General features: G+C 33.5%; 1 long non-coding RNA gene across 6 annotated transcripts in view; it reads left to right on the forward strand.

Annotated features, from left to right (window-relative positions):
- Positions 1–13,333, forward strand: part of LOC116665359 — a 622,548-nt gene that overhangs the window by 212,204 nt on the left and 397,011 nt on the right. For all 6 annotated transcript variants that reach the window (XR_004321937.1, XR_004321935.1, XR_004321939.1 and 3 more), the window contains one exon: positions 1,391–1,489. This is a non-coding gene — a long non-coding RNA (uncharacterized LOC116665359). The remainder of the gene's footprint in view (positions 1–1,390; positions 1,490–13,333) is intronic.

The raw sequence follows: 13,333 nt of genomic DNA on the forward strand, positions 1-13,333 counted from the left end.
ATTTAATTAAATATTAGTACATCTGTATTATAAAATACTCTGTACCTTTTAAAAAAGAATGAGGTAAATTTGTATATATTCATTTTTTTGTGAAAATATATTCTTTTTTTTGTTGTTGTTCCACAGGGATTTACTTTTAATTTGCCAAAAAATGTCTATAGTATGATCTCATTTTTATTCAAAACATCCGTATGACTGTCTGCATAAAGGTGTGTGCAAGTAGATAGAAAAAAGGCCTGGATGGTTATTTACATATTGTCTCTGATAAACAGAAAAGACTGTATTGGGGACTGGTGAAACAGGACATGTAAGCTTTACCTAATAAACCTTTTATTGTTTGTCATTTTTATACGTAAGTGATATTTTTTTAAAGTTTAAATATAATTTTTTAAAGAGTAGAGAAAAACAATAGAAACATTTGAATTTTACTTTTGCATGATTTTTAAATTGAGATTTTTTCATAAATTAACTGTCTAAGAAAAACTCTACAAAACATTGCTTGGCCTAATATTCTAAAGCAATTAAAATGAAGTCCCTTTTCAAATTAACCTTTGGTGACATTACAGATTGAAATAAGATGGGTATATTCTAACAGTGCTTTAGGCATTTTCTCTGCATGTGTGTTTCTATGAAAAGGCTGTAAAATGTGAGGTGTCTAAATCAAAATATCCATGAGGGAATATGGGCCCACACATCTTCTGAAGTGTTGGAGAAATTACAAAAATCAGACAGAAATTATTCACCTTGTGAAAAAGTAATCTTCAAGTGTCATGGATTCCTTGTATCTGGAAAATAACTTTATTGCCTTTCACCTTGCCTGAACTTGTAACTCACAATGCTCTCCTTTTTTTCTGACTACACAAAGACTGCTCCCTCTAATGTTAAAGCAAATCTTTGATATTTGTACATGATTTTCATGCATGTGTTTATGCTAATAAGTACAGTTATAAGGGATTTGTCTGTTTAGCTGCCCTTTTTAGATTCTCTAATATAGCACATATTCAAAATAATTTTTATAAAAATGATTGAATTATGTACTGAATTGTAGAATACTTTCCGAACATTGTATGAAGAGGGACTTTTAAATCTTTTTTGTAGTTTATAATTACTGTTTCTAAATGAGTGTTTTTTAAAAAGTGTGTTTTAATGCATGCCTTTTATTTTCTTCATAATTGGTTAGCTGATCACTATTTTATAAAAATAATCTCAATTACTGTGAATTTCATAATAAAAATATACCTATCATGGAAACTTATTGACTCTGCTGTGTGTAACTTGCCAGGATATAAATACACTAGGACATTCTCTGTTGGAGAATAGAGACTCTAAGGAATTCCCAGTTAAAGGGACCACTTGAATAAGGCATTTATGTTTGCTGTTTTCTCCACAGGTCTATCTCCATGAATTAGAGAAAATTAAGAAGAAAAGATTAATTGATTACAGAAAATCATCCCAAGATGATGCTCATTCTAACTGGTACAAAAGAGAGGTAGGAATGGTACTCTCTTTTTAAAATTATTTGGGCAAGTTGTCATGGTGCTATGTTTTATAGATGGAAAATGTTGTTAAAACACAGAAATTATATTTAGAGACACCTTCCTTATTCTTCTCACTTTTCACTATTTTTGTTTTTCCTAATCCTTAGAACTTTCCTTTCACTCAAGAAATACAGGTGTTTATTTTCAATTAGTTGCTGTTATTGAGAAGTTTCCATAGGTCTAAAAGAAATGTTTATTTTTGCACCTAAGAGTTATATAATAGTCTGGTTATGGCAGAAATATAGGTGTTCAATATCCCATTAATCTCTGTGGAACCTTCTGGAATAACATGAATGCAACAACATTGTTGATACTCTGTATCAATCAACAATGGAAGGTGTTCTTTATCACATTACATTTAATTTATATACAGTAATTTTGGTCTGTCTTCGATGGTTTGCTTTCTAGGTTGCAGTGTACTGTTGTGAGTCTGTCCCTGTACTATTCCAGATGTCTTCTTAAATTTCTAAAATATTAATGGCTAGAATTTGGCATAAGATACTTTACCAAGTAATGAATGTTGCCATAATAACTAGACATGAATGATTTCCACTCTTGCCATTTTATGCAGCACTGAAACTATGGATTTGTGGTCTGAAACTATGCATTTGTGGTCTGCTTTTCTGAATTAAAGAGTAAGTGAAAGTGACTATGGAGTCATTTTGTAAATAAGACACAGGAGATTGATAATGTGCTTATTCTGATATAAATTCAGTGTCTTTAAATTAGATTGTTTTCTTATTGTTGAGTTTTAAGAGTTTTTTTGCATATATTAGATAATAGACCTTGATTAGATGTATCTTTTGTAAATATTTTCTCTCACTCTACGGCTTGTCTTTTTATTCTGCTTACTGTGTCTTTACAGAACAGAAGTTTTTAATTTTAATGAAGTCCAGCTAATTAATTATTTCTTTCATGGATCACGTCTTTGCTGTCATATCTAAAAAGTCATCACCAAACCCAAGCTCATCTAGATTTTCTACTAGATTATCTTCTAAGAGTATTATAGTTTAAAATTTTACATTTTGGTCAAAGTTCCATTTTAAGTTAATTCTTGTGAGGGGTGTAAAATCTATTTCTAGATTCATCTTTTTTTTTTTTTTTTTTTTTTTTGCATGTGGATGTCCTGTTTTTCCATCACCATTTGCTTTATTATATTGCCTTTGCTCTTTTGTCAACGATCAGGTCACTATATGTGGGTCTGTTTCTGGGATTTCTGTTCTGTTCTCTGTCTTTTCACCAGTACGATGCTCTCTTTGATTACCATTGTTTTATAGTAATTCTTGAAGTTGGGTAGTGTCAGTCTTCTAATTTTGTTCATCTTCTTCAATATCGTGCTAGTTATTCTGGGTCTTTTGCCCCTTCATATAAACTTCAGAATCATTTTGTTGATACTCATAAAATAACTTGCTGGCTTTTGGTTGAGATGGCATTGAATCTGCAGACAAAGTTGGGAAGACTGACATCTTAATAACACTGAGTATTCCTACCATGAACGTGGAATATGTTTCCATTTATTTAGTTTTTCTTTGACTTCTTTCCTCAGAGTTTTGTAGTTTTTCTCATGTAGATCAGGTACATACCTTGGTGGGTTTATATCTAAGTATTTTATTTTTTGGATAATAGTGTAGATAGTGTTGTGCTTTTAATTAAGGAAAGAGATTGACTTTTATACATTAACCGTATATACTGCAACTTTGTTATAATTGTTTTTTAGTTCTAGGGCTTTTTTTTTTCTTTTCTTCTTCTTCCAGATTTTCTTCATAGATGATCATGTCATCTGTGAATAAAAACAGTTTTGTTTCTTTCTTTCTAATCAGTACACCTTTAATTTTCTTTTTTTGATTTTTTGCTGGGATGCCCAGTATGGTCAAAATGCAGTGGTAAGAGAGGGCATTCTTGTTTTGTTCCTGATCTTAGTGAAAAAGCTTTTAGTTTTTCATTGTTAATTATAATGCTAGTTCTAAGTTTTTTTGTAGATATTCTTTATCAGGTTGAGGAAGTTCTCCTCTATATCTAGTTTACCAAGAGTTTTTATAATGAATGGGTGTTGGATTTTGTCAAGTGGCTTTTCTGTGTTTATTTATATCATCATATGATTTTTCTTGTCTAGCCCATTGATGTGATGGATTGCATTAATTGATTTTTGCAGGCTTCTTTCAAAGCATTAATTTACATTTTCCTGTGGTTTAAGGGAAGGACATGCTTTTCCATTTTTAGGTGTAGGACACATAGGAAAAGGTCAGGTAATAGTTTTTAACCATTTAATTAATCAATTGACAAAGTAACTAGTGCACAATATAAATCAATGGTTTAAATATTTGCTACTATTGTTTATATATGCATATAAATAGCCCTTTTACTTCTCTGCCACTGCAAATTAGAGTGTATGGAATTTTCTCCATATTTTGAATTTTTTAGTTTATTTTGGTTGAAACAATTTAAAATACAAACTATTATCTTATTCTTACCTTATTATAGCCCTAAAACTTACTTTTTTCTTGTTGCTGAAGAATGATGAGCTTCCACTTAATGATTCGTATTATTGTTATCCATTGGTATAAGATTTAGGAGAATATCTCTAGAACTGCATATATGCTAATTCATTGACATCACAGACTGAATGCTAACTTGGATTATTCTCATATCATTCTCCTCACTTAAGAGTCAACTCAGTCAGGTACCTGGTACATTAATTTATTCACAAACTTGACTTGCAATTAAATCTCACTTAATGTTGACTGTGCATATAATTTTTTGACATACTTACTTTTATTTATTTTATCATATTTTATTGCATCTGGTATTCCTTAAACATTTTTTTGAGAATCTAGTAAACACCAGGTATTGTTCTAAGCACAAGGAATATGACAGCAAATATACTTTTTCTGCCCTAAAGAACATTATATTTTAGGAAGAATGGGGTGGGGGAGAAAAAAAGAAAAAAAATGGATATATAATACAGTGGGTGATAAATGTGGGATGCTATTTTAAGGTAGTCTGTGGGAGTTGCTGTGATATGGTGATATTTAAGAAAAGACCTAAAAAAATTGAAGAGGAAGACTTCTATGGATATCTGAGATTAAATCATTACCTGCAGAGGGAATTACAATAGCAGTTCAGTGTGTTCAAAGAGCAGCAAGGAATTTAATGTAGTTGAAGTAAAAGCAGCTAAAGAAAAAAGGGCAAGACGAGATCAGAGAGAAAGTAGGGTCCTGGGTCATTTAGTCTGCTAAACACTGCAAAGACTGTGTTTCCTCACATGCTGCTGGAAAATTTTGAGTAGAAGAGTTTTACTTTGTGACTCTTGGCTCTGTTTTGAGAATGAAGAGCAGGGAAGAGTTATGAGTAACACTATGATGCTGGTGAATCATAATGCTGGCTTGGACCAGGGTGGCAGTGGTTAAAATGGCATGAAATTGTCACATTTTTAATATATTTGGGAAGTGCATTGTCAGGATTTGTTTATGAATTGTATGTGGAGTCTGAAGGGAAGAGTCAAGATAATGTATTTTGTTTGTTTGTTTTGAGCCAATGGAAATGTGGTGTTTCCATTTATTTAGATGAAAGAGACTAAGGGAAAAAAGCTGTCTGAGGAGACGAAAATAAGTTACTTTTGGACATGTTAAATGTGAAGTTTTAACTTGTTAAACATGTTGAATATGAAATACAGTGAGAAGTGTGAGTTGAAAATGTAAATTCAGATTTCATCAGCATATATGTAGTATTTTAAGCCTTTAAAAGTGGACAATGGAAATATGGGGAGTGAGTGTCACTAGAGATGAAACTATATCTAAGGACTGAACTCTTGAACTATACAATAAAGGAGACTGAAAAAGAGCAACCAGTGGTAAAGGAGGAGGATCAGAAAATGTTATCCTGAAAATTAAGTGAAAATACTGTTTCAAAGATGGAGTTCTCTCCAGGGTCAAAGGATGCAGATACATCAAATACTGCTGTTAGCTTGAGTAGGATCTCATTTTTGCAAGTTCTTTTTTTTTTTTTTTTTTTTTTTAATTTTTTAATTTTTTTAATTTTTCAATTTGGTGATATCATTGTTAAGAGAGAAGCCAGGGCCCTTTTCTGGGCTAACAGGATTTGGGGTCTGGGTTCATTAAACTTAAATTTTAATACAGCCAATCAAAGGAGGTCATTCCTAATACAGAGTTTCTCACCTCTCTTGTCCCTTGATTTTGCTGCCACAGAGACTGCTTCCTGCAAATATAGATTTTCTGTGTGATTTCATGTTTAATCCATATTTTTCTGCTTCTTACAGAACCAAATGAATCCAGGGAAGCTTTGCCACTAGTACCCCCATCCAATTGTTCTCAAATCAGAAGTTTTGCTTTTGTATATAGGAAAGTAAACCTTCTGGCTAATTCCCAAATATGCAGCCACAGGGATCTTCTCTACTTTACTCAGGGCTCTGGCTCCAGATCAATGTCTACTAAGTCCAGCTTCACTCCTACTTATTTTTGGTTCAACTTTATTTCATTGAAAAATGACCTTTGAAGGTGCATTGTACTTTTTTTCTGATAGTCTGTAGAGGAAACATTTATTGTTGGTGACAGAGGTCAGTGTTAAGCAATTTATACCATGTTTTTATAGTTTATTTTGATAAAAGGGAAGAAAAATAGCTCTAAACTAATGAAACTCAAAATTGTTATCTAATAAATAAATTGACTAAAACAGATCCTATTTGAAATAACAAGATGATTAAATTTTGAATTAGAGGCAATTTAATGGATAAATCGATTATTCCATATGACTACTAACCTCTGGTTCCCTTATAATTCAGCACAGTGACTTGTTATATAATGTAACTTCTTTTGTTTATGGGAAAGTTCTGTCTCCAAATGCCGTCTATGACTCAGGGAACATTTGAGATCCCCTCTGGTAGTTCAGATTGTGTTGCAGTGGCAGGCATATCAAAATGATTGTGAAACATCTTGTCTTTGTAAGTTACTGCAAAATTTGTGGCTGATGGTCACAGAAGGGGAAAGATACACTTGAAGCATTGCAAATCAGACTTTTTCAGTGTTCAAACTGAATCTTAAAATTATGAAACTGTAGCACTGTATCAAACTTGAATAAGGGAATACATTATTTATTGAAAAATCTGGAAAAAAAACACTCACTTTAACAGAACAGAGGTCGTTGTGTCATTTTTTCCTGCTTCTGTTCTACATGATTTCTCCTGGCTTATTTTGGCTTGGTTTCAGAATGAATAGAGGAGAACACTGAAGAAAGTGTGATTTACTTCCTCTTTTCCAGAGTTACCTTGCCAAAGTGCAGCCAGAAAAGGCACTCCTTGCTCCACTTTCAAAAGCAAACCTCATAGGTTTTAATGATAATATTCAAATGCTTGTTTAAATACCCAGGTTTACACAGTTTTACAAAGAACTCAGTTAATCCTTAGAGGAATTCCATGATTTATCACATTTTATCAATGAGGAAACTGAGGATTGTAGAGGATGCATGATTTTCCATGACTAAAACCTATCATTGTAATTACAACAATGAATTTATTAGTTGCAGACTTGTATATTTTTGGTTTCACAAAGGGAATTATATCAAATAAATACAACAACCTCATCCTCTACTATATAAATTCAGAAGTTTGAGGGTTTTTTTCTTTTTTTTTAATGCAATACTTTTTGAGATGTAGGCATATAACATAATATTAGTTTCAGATATACAGCATGATTCAATATCTATATATATTGCAAAATGACCACCACAAGTATAGTTAACATCCATTACCACAAGTAATTATTTATGTTCCTAAAAAGTACTAGACACCATGTGCTGTGACATTCTCAAGTAGAACAATATTCCAAACAGCTCTCAGTTTCAGCCCTGGGAGTCATATATCGATGATTTCAGAGCAAGGCAGAACAACCTGTGCTAAAATAGGAGCAGGGGTGGGGTCATGGTCACCTATGGGATGCTGACACGTGAGCTGAGTTTTGAAGGATGTGAAGGCAATGGTAAGAAGGGTGTAGGTTGGAGCAGAGAAGTGAAAGGTGCCATCCAGCGGTGCTATAATATTGGTATCACTCCAAAACTCCTTAAGATGAGTGCAAGGACAAGGCAATTATATGGGAACAGGTAGATCCTGCTGAGTTTGGCTTTTGCCTTAAATTGACCAGAAGGGACAACCAGTCATGGCACAAAGTTAAGCTTTTTGCCTGATCTAATCTTTTGATTCTGTCTCAGTTCAAAATTTAGTCAAGATTTCTGAATCTTGTTGGAGAACTGATCACTCTTCCCCTAAAGAAATAGCTTTCCTGGTGATAACTTTTGCCAAATTCACATAGTTTTACTCTGCAGGGCATAATGTAGAGTTTACAGGACTTTGAAGTTAGAATGCCCAGACTGAAATCCTGGCTTCTCCTACTGTTTTTCGGCAGGAAATCCATCCTCTTTTTGCCTCTGTTCTCTCATCTAAGAAATGAGGATAATACTAGTACTTATGTAGTAGGATTCTGTATTTATGGAATGAGTTAGACAGATCAAGAATGCAATGCTGGTACTTTGCCAGCACTCAATAAACATTAACTTCTTTATTATTTAATTGCAAAAGTAACTGGAACTGCAGCAACATGCAAACAGAAACATGTACAAACTGGGGAAGGGCAATTCTGAGACAGATAGATGCATTTGCCTGACTTTGGGTATGGATCCTGTGAGAATGACTGTAAGTCCAAATGAAAATGTCTATGAGAATGTGAGCAACTAACATTTGATCTGTGCTTTCAACAGTTAAGCGTTCCAACAATGGATGTGGTGGGATGGGAGGGTGGCCCAGGTCATAGCTGTACCCTTAGAACAGTATAAAATAGCTGAGGGGAGTAGTCGTGGTTAAGCTGGGAGTAATGAGAATATGGGGAAGCCTCTCCTAGGATAACAAATAGCTAAAATCTCAGTTGAGGACTTCAGTCAAATTAGGTACAAGGCATCAGACTGTATTGTGGACAATGAAGTCCCTACAAGAGATAGAAGGGAAGCTTTTTGCATGAGTAGTAGGATCCTTGTTGTACCAGGAGGCCCAAGAAAACCTAGAACCTGACAGAGTAAATGAAAACTGAATATCTGGGTGTGGGTCATTCACTTCAGGCACATCTGTTGCCTTGGGCAAGATACCTCCTAAGTTTTTCAGTTATATTAACTATAACACAAATTTAATAATATGTACTTCACAAGGTTTCTGTAAGAATGGGCAAAAATCATGTAATAAAAGTGATGTAGACTTTAAGGTGTAGTGCAGATGCTGTTATGGTTATTTTGTTATTTTTATTCCTTCTGTTTCTTGAGAGTTTGTTCTTATTCTATATGTCTTTTCAGAGGTGAATCTTGTTAATATTTTCTACATTTTGTAGTTTTTCTTAATATAACTGGGAACCCTCTTGTTTTTATCATCACTTTTTTATACATTCCAGTTACTCCAGCAGAATATTTTTGTCTTTTCAAAGACCCTATTTTAGCTGAGGACCGACAATTCTAATCTGGATCATTCAGCCTTTTGAAAAATCTGATTTTTTTAAAAATCCAGAGTGAGTTAGAAGCAGTATTAGGGCCGTGCTCTTGCATTGGAAACAGTAAAAATTGAGGACTTCCTAGTTATTTTTAGTTCAAATTGCTAAGTCAGAATTGCTATGGTAAACATTTGTTTTGGCCCAATTGAGTTTACCAATTTATATTTACTAAACTGGTTGAATTTCACCTAGATTGACTCAAAGTACTTCTACTTCACTTCTTTGAAGCTTGGTAAAAGATTAATTAATCCGCTTTGGATCCTGCTCCCATCAAAGAAAACATCTAACAATTTATCTTTGAGACATAAGAAATAGGAAAATCATGGGAGACTATTCTTACAGAGCAATGCTTTCATGACCTCCAAGTTAAAAGAGCTCGTTTAAGCTAGAAGCAGTGATGGCACATTTTCATTTATCTGTTTTCCTCTGCTAAAAATCTTACAACTAATATTCTCTGGTGGCTGCCTTTACTAATGTGCAAAAATAGTTCAGACTCTTGATTAAATCCTACTGGCCTAAGGATATAAGAACCCGTGGCCTTTTCTTGAACCATGTTTGCCTATTTATTCAGCCCTACTGACATTTTTTTTTTCCAGCAACCCACAGGGTATTGTTGGTAAGCTAAACATCAGGTTTATAAGATGGAACCTTTACTTTAGATTATTTTCTGAATTCTTATCTGAATAATTGAATATTATCATCTGAGCTGTACATATAAAGTCATGGCCAACGAATTTGAAGAAGGAAATACGCGTGACTGTAGCATCTTTAAAATGCAAAGGATTCTACCGAGGTGGCAGGTTTTAACTTTTTCCAATGAGTTACATATTTTATTTTTAGATACGTAGTCCCAAGTTGCCTTCCAAAAAGGCAGCTTCAGTTCACAGCCTCACCAACAGTGTGTTATTGTGTTGGCTTCCACAGACCCTCTTCAGCAGTGGGTATCCTTAGTCTTTTAAATCTTTTCAGCTCTGAGTCATGAACAATTAAATCTTATTATTCTTTTAAATTTATTTTTAAAACAATGATTATGGATAAGACTGTGTGTTTCCCATTATGTATATTTGATAACCACATTTCTTCTTTATTGAGGTATAATTGACGTATAACATTGTATTAGTTCCAGGTGTACAATGTAATGATTTGATATTTATTTAGATTGTGAAATGATCACAATAAGTTTAGTTAACATCCCTCACCATATATAGTTACATTTTTTTTTCTTGTGTGATAATCACATTTCTTATAGAGATGATCCCCACTTACGATGATTCCAGTTTACAAATTTTCAGCTTTAGGAAGATGCAAAAGTGATAGCACTCAGTGCAAACTGCACTTCAGATTTTGAATTTTGATCTTTTACCAGGCAAGGGATATGTGGCACAATACCGCCTCCTGATACTCGGCAGCAGCAGTGAGCCGCAGCTCCCGGTCATTGGGGATTCTAAGGATGAACAACTGATACACTTACAACCATTCTATTTTTCACTCTTAATGCAGTATTTAACATATTACATGAGACATTCAACACTTTATCATACAATAGGCTTTGTGTTAGATGATTTTGCCCAACTGTAGGATAACGTAAGTGTGCAGAGCATAGGCCAAGCTATGATGTTCAGTAGGTTAGGTATATTAAATGCATTTTTGACTTGACAGTAGTTTCAACTTACATTGGGTTTATGGGGGCTTAATTCCATCATAAGTCAAGAAAGATCTGTACTGTCATTTACTTACCTATATCTCTCACCCACTTTTCTTTTGAGGTGTTTGTCTTTTGTCTATCTTTTAAACTGGTGGTTTCTCTGTATTAATAAGTAATTGTGTTTGAGGGCTTACTATATGTTGGGCAGGCTTTGACTTTTAAAACAAAAGATCTCCTGCTAAATATGGGATATGGGGTTCTTTCAGAGCTGAGAACTCTTTGTAAAGATAGAATATGAAAAATCATTTCTCAAAGTTATGGCTTGAGACGTCCCCCATATTCAACATAGTAATGTGCAGTTATATGATCTCATAGGTCAGGAATTTTAACTACTATGAAATAATTTTTGTTTTATTTCTTTTTCTTGTTTTATTCCTTTTTTTTGTTTTAAGTTCAGATGTACATAATTGGATAATTTGCAATTCTTGATTCATGACACACCCTTTTCATTGTTCTCTGCATAGTCTGCTTTTATTTAGGTAGAGATTTGTTTATTTAGTTATCATTAGTAATGTACTAACACTCATCAACTCAGTCCCCTAACTGAAAGCTGTAACTTGACAATACTATCTGTCTAATCAAATATTTTTTCCCTCTGTCCCAATCATTTGCCTCCAGTTGCTCAAGGCTGGGGCACCTCAACGGGTAGCATGAGATTCTCTAGTAAGGCTAACACTTACCAGCCTTTATGCACTCTATAATAACTAGGGACACACGAAAATCTCCTTGCTGCAATGATCACTCTGAAGATTGTGCCAAAATGCAATTGGAGGATGCCTTAGTAGTCATCCAGATCAATTTATAAGTCAGTCTGGAGTTACTCTCTCTTCTGCTTACTATTAGTTTGGAAATTGGATTTTCTGATTTGCTGTGATGAAGATTATGTGTGGTTAACCAGTACTGGCATTCCTTTCAGTCAGTGAGTTGAAGCTAAAACCCTTTGGTGGCTCACTGAGTAATGTGACTTCCATCTCCTTTGTAGATCTTGCACCTGTTCTCTCGCCTGTCCCCTGAACTGAAAACTACTTATTCCCAGAATTTAGATCATGCTTATTGTCGATACTATATTACCACATTTGTTCATGTAATGATTCAAAACTGTAATGTTGTCCTGTATTCCTACTCAAAGGTGAAAATAAAACCAAACCAAACCAAAACAAAAACTCCAAATACTCTGTTATCCATTTTTATATAGACCATTTATCTATGTGAATTCCTTAAAAATCTGTTCTTTGAGCTCAGCTGTTTGTAATTTTATAAAAAAGATGATCACACTACATATAATCTTTGGGGAAGTGTGTTTTCCACCTACTATTATGGTTCTAAAATTCAGATTGTTTTGTGTCTAAATCTTTCATGGGGATAAATTTATATTTTGCTTCCAAATATTACTCATTTTACTACTGTGATTTAAAAAAAAAAACAGTAATTATAATTTCAGAGACTGGTCAATTAGAATACCTTACAATAAGGACTGCATTTTAATTTGGTTGTAGTGATACACCTAATTAGTTTTTTCAAACTCACGATAGTAGCCTTTGCTTTGTGTGTTATTACTTCTATTCAAATAATAGAACTGGTTGAAAGTCAAAGACTAAAGTAAAGATTAGTTTTTCTAACTAACTCTTTCAATTATACTGCCCAGAAGTCTACCTCTGTTTTGTGTAGACTGCATTCCTAACAATTTCATACAGATGAGGTTATGATTATGTGAGACACATTTATAGTGCTAAGTTCATGTGATTAGCCTTACACAAGGCATAATTTTTTTCACATTTACTTTAAGCAACTATGTTTTAAGAATCTATTAAAATCTGACACATTTGGGCCTTTGGTTCTATTTATTTGCTTAATTTAATCAGTTCTGATGAGACAGTGTATACCAATTAGATAGATATTAATTGATTGTGAGATATCTGTGTCACAGAAGTAGGGCTGAAGCTGCAGCACTGATTACTATCCCTTGACTCTTTCCCTAGATAGCCATAACACCAAGTTTTCTAGTGGCAAAGAATCTTAGCAGCCACACAGTCCAGTCGTTCTCCACTTTGCCTGCATATTAGAAACCTTGTAGAGTTACTAACCTGACAGAATTTTATTTATAATAATCAGAAACTAGAACAATGCAAGTGACCGTCAATAAGGCAATGGATAATCCTACCATGATATATTCATAAAGTGGAGTATTAGCCACCAACAAAAATCAACATATTGAATAATAGAAGCCAGACACAATAAATGCTGTATGATTTCATTTATACAGATGCCTAGGATAAGCCAAGCTATTGTGAGGGAAATCAGATCGTTGGTTTCTTGGGGAAAGGGAAGGGAGGTTTGATAGTAAAATGGCAAAAGGGGATTTACAGAGAAGATGGCATTGTTTTTCCAACATTTTATTTTATTTATTTTTAATTTTTGAATTTTTTTGAATTTTTTACTGAGATGTTATCAGTTACAGTTCATCAGTTTCTTGTGTACAGCATGATGTTTCAGTCATACATATACATACATATATTTGTTTTAATATTCTTTTTCATTATAGTTTTCTATAA

This window comes from Camelus ferus, chromosome 8 (genome assembly GCF_009834535.1).
Source record: "Camelus ferus isolate YT-003-E chromosome 8, BCGSAC_Cfer_1.0, whole genome shotgun sequence".
In the NCBI taxonomy this organism is placed as follows: Eukaryota; Metazoa; Chordata; class Mammalia; order Artiodactyla; family Camelidae; genus Camelus; species Camelus ferus.